The sequence below is a fragment of the Rissa tridactyla genome, chromosome 13, assembly GCF_028500815.1.
Source record: "Rissa tridactyla isolate bRisTri1 chromosome 13, bRisTri1.patW.cur.20221130, whole genome shotgun sequence".
Lineage (NCBI taxonomy): Eukaryota > Metazoa > Chordata > Aves > Charadriiformes > Laridae > Rissa > Rissa tridactyla.
This window is the reverse complement of record NC_071478.1, coordinates 17,096,301-17,114,445: the sequence shown is the minus strand read 5'-3', so window position 1 is coordinate 17,114,445 and position 18,145 is coordinate 17,096,301.

The following is an 18,145-nucleotide window of genomic DNA, read 5'->3' as shown; positions in this document are numbered from 1 at the left end:
ATCCATCTTGATCTTTAAACGCCTGCAGTGCACTTGTGAGCACGGCCTCCAACAGCCTGTAGCAGGACAACGCAGGAGAATAACGAGGGGGATGCGAGGGAGAGAACGGTTTCCTCGAAGGGATGGGACTTAAGGACGCGGGAATGCTGATGTACTTTAAGAAGGTAGAATGTACCTTTTAAAAAGGTAAAATATATTTTAGGAGGTAGAATCTCTCATTGAGTAAGAATAAAGAGCTGTAAAAGGTCACAAGGCCCTGTGAAACCAGACACTTGGTACAAACAATGAATGCCTTACTATTGAATATACCCTTGAAGAAGAACAGAAGGCTGATAACGAGGAACATCCCACCCCAGGAGGTGCCAGAACCGGCTGAAAACCAGACGGCTGCTGGATAAGGCATAAAGTCAGGGGAGGGGGGACAAGCAGGGGTGCCCGTCTTCTCTGCAGCGGCGCTCACCCCGGTGACCGTTCACCTCCCTGTGCCCCAGGTACTACCACATCCCCATTGGGAACCTCCCTGATGACATCTCCACCTTTGGCTCTGACCTGTTCTTCTCGCGCCACCTCCGTCGTCACAACCACTTGCTGTGGCTCTCATGGGGGGTTGAGCTGTGTCCTCGCTGGGCAGGAAGGACCAAGGACCTGTCCCCGTCGGATCCCTGCCTGCCTGGGGGCAGGAAGGCTGCAGCCGGGCAGTGCCCCCCACGTTGCCCCCTCCAGCTCCAGGGGAAGGGGCTGCCGGCAGCAGAGAGGCGGTGCTGGCCCCTGGTGCTCCCTGCCATTGCGGGCCGTCGGTGCCTGGCTCTGCCCCACCGGGCAGAGACCCCAGGGCTGCAGCTCCCCTGCGTCCCGGAGGCTTGGCTCTGCTCTGGGACAAGGGCGGGGATGGTGCCCGCAGGGGGCTGGGGGGACCCTGTCCTGTTCCCACATCCCTGCAGCGGGGCGAGCGGCCCCAGGTCCCTCCAGCTCCCAGCGAGGGCGGGAGGATGCGTGTCCCCACGGTGGCACAGGAGGGCTCGAGGAGGGGGAGGCAGCCACCAGCTGTGACACCCGTGTCCCCTCCATGTCACACGCAGCGAGCAGCCCCAGGCAGGGATGCCGATACTGAGGTGCACTGACAGGCCCAGGACTGGCAGCAGCGACACGTGGCTGTAGGACACGTCCCAGCCATCCGTGGGCACGACTCGCCATGGGGACAGCAGGTCCCTCAGAGATGGGGGGAACTCGGACTGTCTCCGGCAGAGCAAGTGTTATCCCACCTGCCCCTACGGCCCTTTCCAGCTCTGGCAGTACCTGGGGAGGGACAGGGTGGGCTGGCCTGAGGCTGGAGCACTCCAGGGCCATGGGCCCCTACCACAGACCATCAGAGGAGACCAACGGGCGCCGTGGTGATGGGGAGACAGGGCTGGAGAAGGACACAAGGCCGTGGGGCCGGGTCAGGGCCAGGGCCATCACCTGTAGTTGTAGCCGGGGGAAGCCAAAGTCCTTTCGGGGCAGAGGCGGTGGAAGGAGCAGCGGGGGTTGTGCTCGCTGGTGGACAGGTCGAGGTTGCGGTTCCAGCTGATGGTCACCCCGATCACCCCACCCTGCAGCAGGGACGGGCAGACCTCGCACAGCGCCAGCACGCCCCGGGCACAGCATCCCCATGGGCACGGCACCACCGTGGTCACAGCATCCCCACGGGCACGGCATCCCCATGGGGGCAGCACCCCAGTGAGCGCAGCACCCTCGCAGGCCCAGAATCTCCACAGACACGGCAATCCCAGAAGGACAGCATCTCTGCAGGCACCCAGATGGGCACGGAAACCCCACGGGCATGGCACCCCGGGGGGCACAGCACCTCCACGGGCACGGCATCCCTGCGGCACGGCGCCCGCCACGGGCACAGCACTCCCCAACCCCCACTGCTCTCGCCCAGCCACGAGCACAGCCCCATCCTCAACCCCCCCAGCAGCACGGGGCTGAGTCGCCATCAGTGTGGGGCCACAGGCCCTCGCCGGGGACGCCGTGGGCACGAGCGCGGGCTCGGAGACCTCCTGCCCAGGGCCTGCCCGTGCGGAGCGGGACGAGGAGCTGCAGCGCCCGGTGCGCGGGGCCCAGGGGCCGGTTCCTGCCCGCGGGAAGCGTTGGTTTTGCAAGGGAGAAAAGCCGTTTTCCGTCAGAGGTGACACGGGAAGGGAATGACGAGACACAGGGGCTCCAGCAAAGGCTCCTGGAACGGCTCTTCTGGCACAGACAAAAGGACGAACTGATTCCCAGCGGATCAGTGCCCAGAGGGGTGGGCACACGTTTAACCAGGGCTAATGACATTGAGCCATTTCACCAGAAAAGGAACCAAATAAACAGCTCAGCCGCGCCCTCCAGGTGGAGAAGGAGAAGAGAAGGAAAGAGCGGCGGGACATCGGGAAGGGTCTGAGGCGCTGGGACAGGCCGTGAGCCCTGGAGCACCGAACCGAGGGGAAACGGGAGGGGAAATTGGGCCGGGATCAGGGGATAGAAAGGTGTGCTTCAGGCACCAGAAGTGGGCCTGCTTGCTAGGCCGCCCGCTCGTGCAAGAACGTGAACAAAAGCGTGCTTCACAGAGGATTCTGCCCGAGCCCATTTTATTCGCACCGAAACGCATTTCTCCCACCGCCATCACACGGCGCCCGCGGGCACCGGCTCGGCTGGGTTCGGCTGGGCTCGGCTCAACTCGGCTGGGCTCGGCTGGTTTCGTCTGGTCTCGCTGGGGTTCGGCTGGGCTGGGTTCGGCTGGGCTCGGCTGGGTTCGGCTGGGCTCGGGTGCGAGCCCTGCGGGCCGGGCCGGGCCGTGCGGCGGGAGGCCCGGGGAGCGGCGGGGCAGGTCTGGGCGCGGAGGGGGCCGGGGGGTCCCGGTGGATGCGGGCGGGGGCTGCGGGCAGCGGGCGAGTGGGCCTTGCTGGGCGGAGGCCGAGGAGGCGGCGGCGGGGCCCGAGGGCGGGAGCACCGCGGCTCCCCGCGGGAGCAGGCCGAGGCGCAGGCCGAGGCCGGGCCGGCGGGTGCCCCCGGGTGCGGGGCCGGGCCCGGGCCCGAGCGCTCTCCCGGGGGGCAGCTCCTCCTGCCGCCGCCGGCCCCGACGGGCCCTGCGGGCTGGGCCGGAGCGCGGCCGCGGCAGAGCCTGCCGCCGCCCGGGGGAAGGGGCCGGGTGCGGGCCAGGCTGGGGGCAGCGGTGCTCCCCCCGCTCCCCGCAGCCCCTGCGGAGCCCCGCGCGCGGCCCTGCCCCCGCCCGCCGCTGCTGGGGCCGGGCTCTGGCAGGGCGGCAGGCAGCGGGCTGCCCGCTGGGCAGGGGGGGTGCGGAGAGGGGCCGGGCTCTGGCGACAGGCCAGACAGCAGGGAAGGGCTGTCCAGAAATGGCCGCCAGGAGCCCTGGCGAGGGGCCGTGCTCAGTGCTGCAGAGAAGGCAAAAAACCCCCGGGGCCGTGTGCCGGTCGGCCCGGGGGAAGAAATTCCTTCCTGAGCCCAGAACCGGCGATCGGCTGCTCCCGGAGCGTGTGAGCAAGAGCTGCCGCCCGTCCCCCCGGGGCTGCCCTGGCTCCAGGGGACACCAGCACTGCCCGACCCCTTCCCTCCTCCCGCTGGAGGCATCTCGGGGGCTTCCCAGCACGGACACCTCAGACGGGTTTCTGCCTCTGCCGGCTCTCTCTCATCCCAGATGGCTACCAAGAGCTCGTGCCAGGCAGCGATGGGAGCTGCTGGGCGTCTTTGCACGGAAAGCGTTGTTATAGATTGAGGCCCAATAATTGACAGGAACCAGTCCAATTAATCGAATTAGTTTATTAAGCAAGCGGCAGCAAGCAAAACAGCGCTGGGCGGCCGGGGAGTCTTTGCTCCGCCAACGGCGCACACCCGCTCCCCGAAAGTAGTTGATTCTATACTCTTCTGGTTCCCGTATATGTGTCAATCCTGGTATATTCCGTGTCTAAGCGACGTGTTGCTAGGGGGTCGGTCTTGTCCCGCCTCCTGATGGTCGTGGGGCTGAAGGCTCCTCATCTTTATCAGTGTCCTTGGGGAGACTCTTTTCAGCTTATCTCACAACTTAGCTCTTCCCTTTGAAGTGTTAAAACACACCAGATGCCTGTGATTTAGGCCTTGAGGTGTCAAAGTGCCCCAGACAGCCCGCTGGATGCCTGCGATTCAAGTATGTGAAGAGTCGAAACAGTGTAAGTTTTCACCAGCCTTTAAGAAAGCCTGATTTGATTAACAAACATGATTCTATTTATTACAGCGTCCTCCAGGATCTACCCGGAACTCCTGGCAGGGATGCCCCAGAGTGTTTTGGCCTGGGTAGCAGCCCCAGACTCCTCCGAGAAAGCTTCCTTAGCTGGTGGTTTTTTGTGGGGGAAACTCTCTCCTCCGGGATCTACCCAAAACCTCTGCGGTGCATCTTCCAGAGTCTTCTAACCTCTGGATTCGGGACCTGAGATCCCGGGAAGCAGCCCCAGACTCCTCCAGGGAAGCTTCCCGAGGGGTTTCGTCCTTTTTAGGGAAATGCTGTCCTCCGGAATTTCCGTATGGCTCCTCCCGAGCATCTCCCAGAGTCATTTAATCCCTGTTTTCGGGATGTGAGATCCCGGGAAGCAGCCCGTGACTCCTCCAGGGAAGCTTCCCTAAGGGTTTCTTCTTTTTTAGGGAAAACTCTGTCCTCCGGGATCCACCTGAAACTCCTCCCAGGCATCTCCCAGAGTCTTTTGACCCCTGTTTTCGGGATGTGGGATCCCGGGAAGCAGCCCCAGACTCCTCCAGGAAAGCTTCCCAAGGGGTTTCTTCTTTTTTAGGGAAACCCTGTCCTCCAGGAGCTCCTTGTGGCTCCTTCCAGCCATCTTCGGGAGTCTTTTAACCCCTGATTTCGGGATGTAAGATCTCGGGAAGCAGCCCCAGACTCCTCCAGGGAAGCTTCCCGAGGGGTTTTTGTCTTTTTTAGGAAAATTCTGTCCTCCGGGATCCACCTGAGACTCCTCCCAGGCATCTCCCAGAGTCTTTTGACCCCTGTTTTCGGGATGTGAGATCCCGGGAAGCAGCCCCAGACTCCTCCAGGGAAGCTTCCCGAGGGGTTTCTTCTTTTTTAGGAAAACTGTCCTCTGGGGTCCACCTGAGACTCCTCCCAGGCATCTTCCGGAGTCTTTTGACCCCTGTTTTCGGGGTGTGAGATCCCGGGAAGCAGCCCCAGACTCCTCCAGGGAAGCTTCCCGAGGGGTTTCTTCTTTTTTAGGGGAATACTGTGATCCGTAATTCCGCTGTGGCTCCTCCCAGGCATCTTCCAGAGTCTTTTGACCCCTGTTTTAGGGAGATGGGATCCAGGGAAGCAGCCCCAGACTCCTCCAGGGAAGCTTCCCAAGGGGTTTCTTCTTTTTTGGGAAAACTCTGTCCTCCGGGATCCACCTGAGACTCCTCCCAGGCATCTCCCAGAGTCTTTTGACCCCTGTTTTCGGGATGTGAGATCCCGGGAAGCAGCCCCAGACTCCTCCAGGGAAGCTTCCCCAGGGCTTTTTGTCTTTTTTGGGGAAACTCTGTCCTCCGGGATCCACCTGAGACTCATCCCAGGCATCTCCCAGAGTCTTTTGAGCCCTGTTTTCGGGAGCTGAGATCCCGGGAAGCAGCCCCAGACTCCTCCAGGGAAGCTTCCCGAGGGATCTCTTTTTTTTAGGAAAACTCTGTCCTCCGGGATCCACCTGAGACTCCTCCCAGGCATCTCCCAGAGTCTTTTGACGCCTGTTTTAGGGAGCTGAGATCCCGGGAAGCAGCCCCAGACTCCTCCAGGGAAGCTTCCCGAGGGGTTTCTTCTTTTTTAGGGGAATACTGTGCTCCGTAATTCCGCTGTGGCTCCTCCCAGGCATCTTCCAGAGTCTTTTGACCCCTGTTTTAGGGAGATGGGATCCCGGGAAGCAGCCCCAGACTCCTCCAGGGAAGCTTCCCGAGGGGTTTCTTCTTTCTTAGGGAAACTCTGTTCTCTGGGATCCACCTGAGGCTCCTCCCAGGCATCTCCCAGAGTCTTTTGAGCCCTGTTTTTGGGATGTGAGATCCCGGGAAGCAGCCCCAGACTCCTCCAGGGAAGCTTCCCGAGGGGTTTCTTCTTTTTTAGGGGAATACTGTGCTCCGTAATTCCGCTGTGGCTCCTCCCAGGCATCTTCCAGAGTCTTTTGACCGCTGTTTTAGGGAGCTTGGATCCCGGGAAGGAGCCCCAGACTCCTCCAGGGAAGCTTCCCGAGTGGTTTTTGTCTTTTTTAGGAAAACTCTGTCCTCCGGGATCCACCTGTGGCTCCCCCCAGGCATATTCCGGAGATTTTGACCCCTGTTTTCAGGATGTGAGATCCCGGGAAGCAGCCCCAGACTCCTCCAGGGAAGCTTCCCGACGGGTTTTTGTCTTTTTTGGGAAAACTCTGTCCTCCGGGATCCACCTGAGACTCCTCCCAGGCATCTCCCAGAGTCTTTTGACCCCCATTTTAGGGAGCTGAGATCCCGGGAAACAGCCCCAGACTCCTCCAGGGAAGCTTCCCGAGGGGTTTCTCCTTTTTTAGGAAAATTCTGTCCTTCAGGATCCACCTGAGACTCCTCCCAGGCGTCTCCCAGAGTCTTTTCCCCTCCGGTATCGGGATGTGAGATCCTGGGAAGCAGCCCCAGACTCCTCCAGGGAAGCTTCCCGAAGGGTTTTTCTCTTTTTAAGGAAAACTCTGTCCTCCGGGATCCACCTGAGACTCCTCCCAGGCATCTCCCAGAGTCTTTTGACCCCTGTTTTCGGGATGTGAGATCCCGGGAAGCAGCCCCAGACTCCTCCAGGGAAGCTTCCCGAGGGGTTTCTTCTTTTTTAGGAAAACTCTGTCCTCCGGGATGCACCTGAGACTCCTTCCAGGCATCTTCCGGAGTCTTTTGACCCCTGTTTTCGGGATGTGAGATCCCGGGAAGCAGCCCCAGACTCCTCCAGGGAAGCTTCCCGAGGGGTTTCTTCTTTTTTAGGAAAACTCTGTCCTCTGGGATGCACCTGAGACTCCTCCCAGGCATCTTCCAGAGTCTTTTACCCTCCGGTATCGGGATGTGAGATCCCGGGAAGCAGCCCCAGACTCCTCCAGGGAAGCTTCCCGAGGGGTTTCTTCTTTTTTAGGCGAATACTGTGCTCGTAATTCCGCTATGGCTCCTACCAGGCATCTTCCAGAGTCTTTTGACCCCTGTTTTCGGGATGTGAGATCCCGGGAAGCAGCCCCAGACTCCTCCACGGAAGCTTCCCGAAGGGTTTTTGTCTTTTTTGGGAAAACTCTGTCCTCCGGGATCCACCTGAGACTCCTCCCAGGCATCTCCCAGAGTCTTTTGACCCCTGTTTTAGGGAGCTGAGATCCCGGGAAGCAGCCCCAGACTCCTCCAGGGAAGCTCCCTGAGGGGTCTCTTTTTTTTTAGGAAAACTCTGTCCTCCGGGATCCACCCGAGACTCCTCCCAGGCATCTTCCAGAGTCTTTTGACCCCTGTTTTCGGGATGTGAGATCCCAGGAAGCAGCCCCAGACTCCTCCAGGGAAGCTTCCCGAGGGGTTTCTACTTTTTTAGCGGAATGCTGTGCTCCGTAATTCCGCTGTGGCTCCTCCCAGGCATCTTCCAGAGTCTTTTGACCCCTGTTTTAGGGAGCTGGGATCCCGGGAAGGAGCCCCAGACTCCTCGACGCAAGCTTCCCGAGTGGTTTTTGTCTTTTTTGGGAAAACTCTGTCCTCCGGGATCCACCTGTGGCTCCCCCCAGGCATATTCCGGAGATTTTGACCCCTGTTTTCGGGATGTGAGATCCCGGGAAGCAGCCCCAGACTCCTCCAGGGAAGCTTCCCGAGGGGTTTCTTCTTTTTTAGGAAAACTCTGTCCTCTGGGATCCAGCTGTGGCTCCTCCCAGGCATCTCCCAGAGTCTTTTGACGCCTGTTTTCGGGATGTGAGATCCCCGGAAGCAGCCCCAGACTCCTCCAGGGAAGCTTCCCCAGGGCTTTTTGTCTTTTTTGGGGAAACTCTGTCCTCCGGGATCCACCTGAGACTCATCCCAGGCATCTCCCAGAGTCTTTTGAGCCCTGTTTTAGGGAGCTGAGATCCCGGGAAGCAGCCCCAGACTCCTCCAGGGAAGCTTCCCGAGGGATCTCTTTTTTTTAGGAAAACTCTGTCCTCCGGGATCCACCTGAGACTCCTCCCAGGCATCTCCCAGAGTCTTTTGACACCTGTTTTAGGGAGCTGAGATCCCGGGAAGCAGCCCCAGACTCCTCCAGGGAAGCTTCCCGAGGGGTTTCTTCTTTTTTAGGGGAATACTGTCCTCCGGAATCTCGCTGTGGCTCCTCCCAGGCATCTCCCAGAGTCTTTTGACCCCTGTTTTAGGGAGCTGAGATCCCGGGAAGCAGCCCCAGACTCCTCCAGGGAAGCTTCCCGAGGGGTTTCTTCTTTTTTAGGGAAACTCTGTCCTCTGGGATCTCCTTGTGGCTCCTTCCAGGCATCTTCCGGAGTCTTTTGACCCCTGTTTTCGGGATGTGAGATCCCGGGAAGCAGCCCCAGACTCCTCCAGGGAAGCTTCCCGAGGGGTTTCTTCTTTCTTAGGGAAACTCTGTCCTCCGGGATCTCCTTGTGGCTGCTTCCAGGCATCTTCCAGAGTCTTTTGACCCCTGATTTTGGGATGTGAGATCCCGGGAAGCAGCCCCAGACTTCTCCAGGGAAGCTTCCCGAGGGGTTTCTTCTTTTTTAGGAAAACTCTGTTCTCTGGGATCCACCTGAGGCTCCTCCCAGGCATCTCCCAGAGTCTTTTGACCCCTGTTTTCGGGAGCTGAGATCCCGGGAAGCAGCCCCAGACTCCTCCAGGGAAGCTTCCCGAGGGGTTTCTTCTATTTTATGGGAATACTGTGCTCCGTAATTCCGCTGTGGCTCCTCCCAGGCATCTTCCAGAGTCTTTTGACCGCTGTTTTAGGGAGCTTGGATCCCGGGAAGGAGCCCCAGACTCCTCGACGCAAGCTTCCCGAGTGGTTTTTGTCTTTTTTAGGAAAACTCTGTCCTCCGGGATCCACCTGTGGCTCCCCCCAGGCATATTCCGGAGATTTTGACCCCTGTTTTCAGGATGTGAGATCCCGGGAAGCAGCCCCAGACTCCTCCAGGGAAGCTTCCCGAGGGGTTTTTGTCTTTTTTAGGAAAACTCTGTCCTCCGGGATCCACCTGAGACTCCTCCCAGGCATCTCCCAGAGTCTTTTGACCCCTCTTTTAGTGAGCCGAGATCCCGGGAAGCAGCCCCAGACTCCTCCAGGGAAGCTTCCCGAGGGGTTTCTTCTTTTTTAGGAAAACTCTGTCCTCCGGGATGCACCTGAGACTCCTTCCAGGCATCTTCCGGAGTCTTTTGACCCCTGTTTTCGGGATGTCAGATCCCGGGAAGCAGCCCCAGACTCCTCCAGGGAAGCTTCCCGAGGGGTTTTTGTCTTTTTTGGGAAAACTCTGTCCTCCGGGATCCACCTGAGACTCCTCCCAGGCATCTCCCAGAGTCTTTTGACCTCTTTTTTAGGGAGCTGAGATCCCGGGAAGCAGCCCCAGACTCCTCCAGGAACGCTTCCCGAGGGGTTTCTTCTTTTTTATGGGAATACTGTGCTCCGTAATTCCGCTGTGGCTCCTCCAGGCATCTTCCAGAGTCTTTTGACCCCTGTTTTAGGGAGCTGGGATCCCGGGAAGCATCCCCAGACTCCTCCAGGGAAGCTTCCCGAGGGTTTTTTTTCTTTTTGAGGAAAACTCTGTCCTCCAGGATCCACCCGAGACTTCTCCCAGGCATCTCCCAGAGTCTTTTGACCCCTGATTTCGGGATGTAAGATCCCGGGAAGCAGCCCCAGACTCCTCCAGGGAAGCTTTCCGAGGGGTTTCTTCTTTTTTAGGGAAACTCTGTCCTCCGGAATTCCGCTGTGGCTCCTCCCAGGCATCTCCCAGAGTCTTTTGACCCCTGTTTTTGGGATGTGAGATCCCGGGAAGCAGCCCCAGACTCCTCCAGGGAAGCTTCCCGAGGGGTTTCTTCTTTTTTAGGGAAATACTGTGCTCTGGAATTCCGCTATGGCTCCTCCCAGGCATCTTCCAGAGTCTTTTGACCCCTGTTTTAGGGAGCTGGGATCCCGGGAAGGAGCCCCAGACTCCTCGACGCAAGCTTCCCGAGTGGTTTTTGTCTTTTTTGGGAAAACTCTGTCCTCCGGCATCCACCTGTGGCTCCCCCCAGGCATATTCCGTAGATTTTGACCCCCATTTTAGGGAGCTGAGATCCCGGGAAACAGCCCCAGACACCTCCAGGGAAGCTTCCCGAGGAGTTTCTTTTTTTATAGGATAACTCTGTCCTCCGGGATCCACCTGAGACTCCTCCCAGGCATCTCCCAGAGTCTTTTCCCCTCCGGTATCGGGATGTGAGATCCTGGGAAGCAGACCCAGACTCCTCCAGGGAAGCTTCCCGAAGGGTTTCTTCCTTTTTAAGGAAAATTTTTCCTTCGGGATCCACCTGAGACTCCTCCCAGGCATCCCCCAGATTATTTTGACCCCTATTTTTAGGGAGCTGAGATCCCGGGAAGCAACCCCAGACTCCTCCAGGAAAGCTTCCCGTGGGTTTTTTTTCTTTTTTAGGAAAACTCTGTCCTCCGGAATCTCCTTGTGGCTCCTTCCAGGCATCTTCCATAGTCTTTTGACCCATCTTTTTAGAGAGCTGAGATCCCGGGAAGCAGCCCCAGACTCCTCCAAGGAAGCTTCCTGTGGGTTTTTTTTCTTTTTGAGGAAAACTGTCCTCCGGGATCTCCTTGCGGCTCCTTCCAGGCATCTTCCGGAGTCTTTTGACCCCTGTTTTTGGGATGTGAGATCCCGCGAAGCAGCCCCAGACTCCTCCAGGGAAGCTTCCCGAGGGGTTTCTTCTTTTTCAGGGAAACTCTGTCCTCCAGGATCCACCCGAGACTTCTCCCAGGCATCTCCCAGAGTCTTTTGACCCCTGTTATTGGGATGTGAGATCCCGGGAAGCAGCCCCACTTCCTCCAGGGAAGCTTCCCGAGGGGTTTCTTCCTTTTTAAGGAAAATTTTTCCTTCGAGATCCACCTGAGACTCCTCCCAGGCATATCCCAGATTCTTTTGACCCCTGTTTTTAGGGAGCTGAGATCCCGGGAAGCAGCCTCAGACTCCTCCAGGGAAGCTTCCTGAGGGGTTTCTTCTTTTTTAGGGGAATACTGTGCTCCGGAATTCCGCTGTGGCTCCTCCCAGGCATCTTCCAGAGTCTTTTGACCCCTCTTTTTAGAGAGCTGAGATCCCGGGAAGCAGCCCCAGACTCCTCCAGGGAAGCTTCCCGTGGGTTTTTTTTCTTTTTGAGGAAAACTGTACTCCGGGATCTCCTTGCGGCTCCTTCCAGGCATCTTCCAGAGTCTTTTGACCCCTATTTTTGGGATGTGAGATCCCGGGAAGCAGCCCCAGACTCCTCCAGGGAAGCTTCCCAAGGGGTTTCTTCTTTTTTAGGGAAACTCTGTTCTCTGGGATCCACCTGAGACGCCTCCCAGGCATCTCCCAGAGTCTTTTGACCCCTGTTTTCGGGATGTGAGATCTCGGGAAGCAGCCCCAGACTTCTCCAGGGAAGCTTCCCGTTAGTTTTTTTTCTTTTTGAGGAAAACTCTGTCCTCCGGGATCCACCTGAGACTCCTCCCAGGCATCTCCCAGAGTCTTTTGACCCCTGTTTTTTGGGAGCTGAGATCCCGGGAAGCAGCCCCAGACTGCTCCAGGGAAGCTTCCCGAGGGGTTTCTTCTTTTGTAGGGAAGCTCTGTCCTCCGGGATCTCGTTGTGGCTCCTTCCAGGCATCTTCCGGAGTCTTTTGACCCCTGTTTTAGGGAGCTGCGATCCCGGGACGCAGCCCCAGACTCCTCCAGGGAAGCTTCCCGTGGGTTTTTTTTCTTTTTGAGGAAAACTGTACTCCGGGATCTCCTTGTGGCTCCTTCCAGGCATCTTCCGGAGTATTTTGACCCCTGATTTCGGGAGCTGAGATCCCGGGAAGCACCGCCAGACTTCTCCAGGGAATCTTCCCGAGGGGTTTCTTCTTTCTTAGGAAAACTCTGTTCTCTGGGATCCACCTGAGACTCCTCCCAGGCATCTCCCAGAGTCTTTTGACCCCTGTTTTAGGGAGCTGAGATCCCGGGAAGCAGCCCCAGACTCCTCCAGGGAAGCTTCCCGAGGGGTTTCTTCTTTTTTAGGAAAACTCTGTCCTCCAGGATCCACCCGAGATTCCTCCCAGGCATCTCCCAGAGTCTTTTGACCCCTCTTTTTGGGATGTGAGATCCTGGGAAGCAGCTCCAGACTCCTCCAGGGAAGCATCCCGAGGGGTTTCTTCTTTTTTAGGGGAATACTGTCCTCCGGAATTCCGCTGTGGCTCCTCCCAGGCATCTTCCAGAGTCTTTTGACCCCTGTTTTCGGGATGTGAGATCCCGGGAAGCAGCCCCAGACTCCTCCAGGGAAGCTTCCCGAGGGGTTTCTTCTTTTTTAGGGAAACTCTGTCCACCGGGATCTCCCTGCGGCTGCTTCCAGGCATCTTCTGGAGTCTTTTCACCCCTGTTTTCGGGATGTGAGATCCCGGGAAGCAGCCCCTGACTCCTCCAGGGAAGCTTCCCGAGGGGTTTCTTCTTTCTTAGGGAAACTCTGTCCTCCGGGATCTACTGTGGCTGCTTCCAGGCATCTTCCGGAGTCTTTTGACCCCTGATTTCGGGATGTGAGATCCCGGGAAGCAGCCCCAGACTCCTCCAGGGAAGCTTCCCGAGGGGTTTCTTCTTTCTTAGGAAACCTCTGTCCTCTGGGATCCACCTGAGACTTCTCCCAGGCATCTCCCAGAGTCTTTTGACCCCTGTTTTCGGGAGCTGAGATCCCGGGAAGCAGCCCCAGACTCCTCCAGGGAAGCTTCCCGAGGGGTTTCTTCTTTCTTAGGGAAACTCTGTCCTCCGGGATCCACCCGAGACTTCTCCCAGGCATCTCCCAGAGTCTTTTTTCCCGTGTTTTAGGTAGCTGAGATCCCGGGAAGCAGCCCCAGACTCCTCCAGGGAAGCTTCCCGAGGGGTTTCTTCTTTTTCAGGGAAACTCTGTCCTTCAGGATCCACCCGAGACTCCTCCCAGGCATCTCCCAGAGTCTTTTGACCCCTGTTATTGGGATGTGAGATCCCGGGAAGCAGCCCCACTTCCTCCAGGGAAGCTTCCCGAGGGGTTTCTTCCTTTTTAGGGAAAATTTTTCCTTCGAGATCCACCTGAGACTCCTCCCAGGCATATCCCAGATTCTTTTGACCCCTGTTTTTAGGGAGCTGAGATCCCGGGAAGCAGCCCCAGACTCCTCCAGGGAAGCTTCCTGAGGGGTTTCTTCTTTTTTAGGGGAATACTGTGCTCCGGAATTCCGCTGTGGCTCCTCCCAGGCATCTTCCAGAGTCTTTTGACCCCTCTTTTTAGAGAGCTGAGATCCCGGGAAGCAACCCCAGACTCCTCCAAGGAAGCTTCCCGTGGGTTTTTTTTCTTTTTGAGGAAAACTGTACTCCGGGATCTCCTTGCGGCTCCTTCCAGGCATCTTCCAGAGTCTTTTGACCCCTATTTTTGGGATGTGAGATCCCGGGAAGCAGCCCCAGACTCCTCCAGGGAAGCTTCCCAAGGGGTTTCTTCTTTTTTAGGGAAACTCTGTTCTCTGGGATCCACCTGAGACTCCTCCCAGGCATCTCCCAGAGTCTTTTGACCCCTGTTTTTTGGGAGCTGAGATCCCGGGAAGCAGCCCCAGACTGCTCCAGGGAAGCTTCCCGAGGGGTTTCTTCTTTTGTAGGGAAGCTCTGTCCTCCGGGATCTCGTTGTGGCTCCTTCCAGGCATCTTCCGGAGTCTTTTGACCCCTGTTTTAGGGAGCTGCGATCCCGGGACGCAGCCCCAGACTCCTCCAGGGAAGCTTCCCGTGGGTTTTTTTTCTTTTTGAGGAAAACTGTACTCCGGGATCTCCTTGTGGCTCCTTCCAGGCATCTTCCGGAGTATTTTGACCCCTGATTTCGGGAGCTGAGATCCCGGGAAGCACCGCCAGACTTCTCCAGGGAATCTTCCCGAGGGGTTTCTTCTTTCTTAGGAAAACTCTGTTCTCTGGGATCCACCTGAGACTCCTCCCAGGCATCTCCCAGAGTCTTTTGACCCCTGTTTTAGGGAGCTGAGATCCCGGGAAGCAGCCCCAGACTCCTCCAGGGAAGCTTCCCGAGGGGTTTCTTCTTTTTTAGGAAAACTCTGTCCTCCAGGATCCACCCGAGATTCCTCCCAGGCATCTCCCAGAGTCTTTTGACCCCTCTTTTTGGGATGTGAGATCCTGGGAAGCAGCTCCAGACTCCTCCAGGGAAGCATCCCGAGGGGTTTCTTCTTTTTTAGGGGAATACTGTCCTCCGGAATTCCGCTGTGGCTCCTCCCAGGCATCTTCCAGAGTCTTTTGACCCCTGTTTTCGGGATGTGAGATCCCGGGAAGCAGCCCCAGACTCCTCCAGGGAAGCTTCCCGAGGGGTTTCTTCTTTTTTAGGGAAACTCTGTCCACCGGGATCTCCCTGCGGCTGCTTCCAGGCATCTTCTGGAGTCTTTTCACCCCTGTTTTCGGGATGTGAGATCCCGGGAAGCAGCCCCTGACTCCTCCAGGGAAGCTTCCCGAGGGGTTTCTTCTTTCTTAGGGAAACTCTGTCCTCCGGGATCTACTGTGGCTGCTTCCAGGCATCTTCCGGAGTCTTTTGACCCCTGATTTCGGGATGTGAGATCCCGGGAAGCACCGCCAGACTCCTCCAGGGAAGCTTCCCGAGGGGTTTCTTCTTTCTTAGGAAACCTCTGTCCTCTGGGATCCACCTGAGACTTCTCCCAGGCATCTCCCAGAGTCTTTTGACCCCTGTTTTCGGGAGCTGAGATCCCGGGAAGCAGCCCCAGACTCCTCCAGGGAAGCTTCCCGAGGGGTTTCTTCTTTTTCAGGGAAACTCTGTCCTCCAGGATCCACCCGAGACTCCTCCCAGGCATCTCCCAGAGTCTTTTGACCCCTGTTATTGGGATGTGAGATCCCGGGAAGCAGCCCCACTTCCTCCAGGGAAGCTTCCCGAGGGGTTTCTTCCTTTTTAGGGAAAATTTTTCCTTCGAGATCCACCTGAGACTCCTCCCAGGCATATCCCAGATTCTTTTGACCCCTGTTTTTAGGGAGCTGAGATCCCGGGAAGCAGCCCCAGACTCCTCCAGGGAAGCTTCCTGAGGGGTTTCTTCTTTTTTAGGGGAATACTGTGCTCCGGAATTCCGCTGTGGCTCCTCCCAGGCATCTTCCAGAGTCTTTTGACCCCTCTTTTTAGAGAGCTGAGATCCCGGGAAGCAGCCCCAGACTCCTCCAAGGAAGCTTCCCGTGGGTTTTTTTTCTTTTTGAGGAAAACTGTACTCCGGGATCTCCTTGCGGCTCCTTCCAGGCATCTTCCAGAGTCTTTTGACCCCTATTTTTGGGATGTGAGATCCCGGGAAGCAGCCCCAGACTCCTCCAGGGAAGCTTCCCAAGGGGTTTCTTCTTTTTTAGGGAAACTCTGTTCTCTGGGATCCACCTGAGACTCCTCCCAGGCATCTCCCAGAGTCTTTTGACCCCTGTTTTTTGGGAGCTGAGATCCCGGGAAGCAGCCCCAGACTGCTCCAGGGAAGCTTCCCGAGGGGTTTCTTCTTTTGTAGGGAAGCTCTGTCCTCCGGGATCTCGTTGTGGCTCCTTCCAGGCATCTTCCGGAGTCTTTTGACCCCTGTTTTAGGGAGCTGCGATCCCGGGACGCAGCCCCAGACTCCTCCAGGGAAGCTTCCCGTGGGTTTTTTTTCTTTTTGAGGAAAACTGTACTCCGGGATCTCCTTGTGGCTCCTTCCAGGCATCTTCCGGAGTATTTTGACCCCTGATTTCGGGAGCTGAGATCCCGGGAAGCACCGCCAGACTTCTCCAGGGAATCTTCCCGAGGGGTTTCTTCTTTCTTAGGAAAACTCTGTTCTCTGGGATCCACCTGAGACTCCTCCCAGGCATCTCCCAGAGTCTTTTGACCCCTGTTTTAGGGAGCTGAGATCCCGGGAAGCAGCCCCAGACTCCTCCAGGGAAGCTTCCCGAGGGGTTTCTTCTTTTTTAGGAAAACTCTGTCCTCCAGGATCCACCCGAGATTCCTCCCAGGCATCTCCCAGAGTCTTTTGACCCCTCTTTTTGGGATGTGAGATCCTGGGAAGCAGCTCCAGACTCCTCCAGGGAAGCATCCCGAGGGGTTTCTTCTTTTTTAGGGGAATACTGTCCTCCGGAATTCCGCTGTGGCTCCTCCCAGGCATCTTCCAGAGTCTTTTGACCCCTGTTTTCGGGATGTGAGATCCCGGGAAGCAGCCCCAGACTCCTCCAGGGAAGCTTCCCGAGGGGTTTCTTCTTTTTTAGGGAAACTCTGTCCACCGGGATCTCCCTGCGGCTGCTTCCAGGCATCTTCTGGAGTCTTTTCACCCCTGTTTTCGGGATGTGAGATCCCGGGAAGCAGCCCCTGACTCCTCCAGGGAAGCTTCCCGAGGGGTTTCTTCTTTCTTAGGGAAACTCTGTCCTCCGGGATCTACTGTGGCTGCTTCCAGGCATCTTCCGGAGTCTTTTGACCCCTGATTTCGGGATGTGAGATCCCGGGAAGCACCGCCAGACTCCTCCAGGGAAGCTTCCCGAGGGGTTTCTTCTTTCTTAGGAAACCTCTGTCCTCTGGGATCCACCTGAGACTTCTCCCAGGCATCTCCCAGAGTCTTTTGACCCCTGTTTTCGGGAGCTGAGATCCCGGGAAGCAGCCCCAGACTCCTCCAGGGAAGCTTCCCGAGGGGTTTCTTCTTTCTTAGGGAAACTCTGTCCTCCGGGATCCACCCGAGACTTCTCCCAGGCATCTCCCAGAGTCTTTTTTCCCGTGTTTTAGGTAGCTGAGATCCCGGGAAGCAGCCCCAGACTCCTCCAGGGAAGCTTCCCGAGGGGTTTCTTCTTTTTCAGGGAAACTCTGTCCTCCAGGATCCACCCGAGACTTCTCCCAGGCATCTCCCAGAGTCTTTTGACCCCTGTTATTGGGATGTGAGATCCCGGGAAGCAGCCCACTTCCTCCAGGGAAGCTTCCCGAGGGGTTTCTTCCTTTTTAGGGAAAATTTTTCCTTCGAGATCCACCTGAGACTCCTCCCAGGCATATCCCAGATTCTTTTGACCCCTGTTTTTAGGGAGCTGAGATCCCGGGAAGCAGCCCCAGACTCCTCCAGGGAAGCTTCCTGAGGGGTTTCTTCTTTTTTAGGGGAATACTGTGCTCCGGAATTCCGCTGAGACTCCTCCCAGGCATATCCCAGAGTCTTTTGACCCCTCTTTTTAGAGAGCTGAGATCCCGGGAAGCAGCCCCAGACTCCTCCAAGGAAGCTTCCCGTGGGTTTTTTTTCTTTTTGAGGAAAACTGTACTCCGGGATCTCCTTGCGGCTCCTTCCAGGCATCTTCCAGAGTCTTTTGACCCCTATTTTTGGGATGTGAGATCCCGGGAAGCAGCCCCAGACTCCTCCAGGGAAGCTTCCCAAGGGGTTTCTTCTTTTTTAGGGAAACTCTGTTCTCTGGGATCCACCTGAGACGCCTCCCAGGCATCTCCCAGAGTCTTTTGACCCCTGTTTTAGGGAGCTGAGATCTCGGGAAGCAAACCCAGACTTCTCCAGGGAAGCTTCCCGTTGGTTTTTTTTCTTTTTGAGGAAAACTCTGTCCTCCGGGATCCACCTGAGACTCCTCCCAGGCATCTCCCAGAGTCTTTTGACCCCTGTTTTTTGGGAGCTGAGATCCCGGGAAGCAGCCCCAGACTGCTCCAGGGAAGCTTCCCGAGGGGTTTCTTCTTTTGTAGGGAAGCTCTGTCCTCCGGGATCTCGTTGTGGCTCCTTCCAGGCATCTTCCGGAGTCTTTTGACCCCTGTTTTAGGGAGCTGCGATCCCGGGACGCAGCCCCAGACTCCTCCAGGGAAGCTTCCCGTGGGTTTTTTTTCTTTTTGAGGAAAACTGTACTCCGGGATCTCCTTGTGGCTCCTTCCAGGCATCTTCCGGAGTATTTTGACCCCTGATTTCGGGAGCTGAGATCCCGGGAAGCACCGCCAGACTTCTCCAGGGAATCTTCCCGAGGGGTTTCTTCTTTCTTAGGAAAAC